A 1,123-nucleotide genomic window follows, 5' to 3' on the forward strand; every position below is an offset into this window, starting at 1 on the left:
TGTGCTAAGGAATCTCCAATAATACAGTTAAAGATTAAACCCTGATGAAGTTAACACACATAACACGGGCATGCACACAGGCACTTCAGCCTAGAGAAGCATAACAGAGTCTCTTTATTTTAATGGCAAAAAAAGCATTTCTCTCTGCTATCAAGATGCAAATCATTCAATATAAAAGAGGGCAGAAGGAGAGAAATAACTTTCTTTGGTAAGTAATAAAAATAACAGAATACTGATGCTGCTCTTAGAAAATGTTTTGTGTTTTTTTTTAAATGAAGAGGCTAAATTTTCTGGCAGACTGGTACCCAGATTGCATAACACAAGAAGGAATCAAATGACACAATGATAAACACCTCCTGTAAAGCTCTGATGCCTGTTCTCAGGTGGTTATATATCACTGTTACATACTAGAAACCTATGATTATAGGGACAGATATCCAGTCACTACCATATATTTCAGTGATCAAAATGAGACATTTCTACAATTTACCTTTTTTAAATTAAAATGCTTAATATTTTCTAACATATATAACAAATAATTGTTAAAATAAATCCAGCAACATTTTATTTTCTAGTGTCCTTAGGTGCAGCATGGGATAGTTTGTGATTTAGAAAGACCTGTTGTCTCTTCTATTGAAGTTTATGCGATCACTACTTGCAACACTTCAAATAATTTTTATGATCGAGTATTTTCCAGTTTTTAGTATTTATATTCATCAAAATCCCATAGTAGTACTTGCTTAAGCAACACATATACGAAAACTAGAATAATACCAAGAAGATTAGCATATCTCCTGCAAATAAGGATGACGTGCAAATTTGTGAAATGTTTTACATAAACACAAAACTATAACATCTTGTTCCATGTCATGAAAAAAATTTTGATGCATTTTTGGAGGCATATGTTTATGACCTTAATTTACAAAAATGTCAGAATTTAGCTATATTGTAAATTTTTAATTTTATAAATTTTAAATAACCTTTAAAATCATTTTTCTTTATAAATAGTTGTTTAAAAATTCTCCCTCAAAAATATTTTAGATTTATCTCTGCATTGACAGAATTCTATAATCATACAATGTTGTGTTTTAGTGCATTGTTATTTTTTGCTTCTCTCTCTCTC

General features: G+C 30.0%; 1 non-coding gene across 1 annotated transcript; it reads left to right on the forward strand.

Annotated features, from left to right (window-relative positions):
- The first annotated feature begins 732 nt into the window (after nt 1-732).
- Nucleotides 733-841, forward strand: LOC118661556. The gene has a single exon (XR_004969366.1). It is a non-coding gene; the product is annotated as a U6 spliceosomal RNA (small nuclear RNA).
- The last annotated feature ends 282 nt before the right edge of the window (nt 842-1,123 follow it).

This window comes from Myotis myotis, unplaced genomic scaffold (assembly GCF_014108235.1).
Source record: "Myotis myotis isolate mMyoMyo1 unplaced genomic scaffold, mMyoMyo1.p scaffold_m19_p_1, whole genome shotgun sequence".
NCBI classification, from domain to species: Eukaryota; Metazoa; Chordata; class Mammalia; order Chiroptera; family Vespertilionidae; genus Myotis; species Myotis myotis.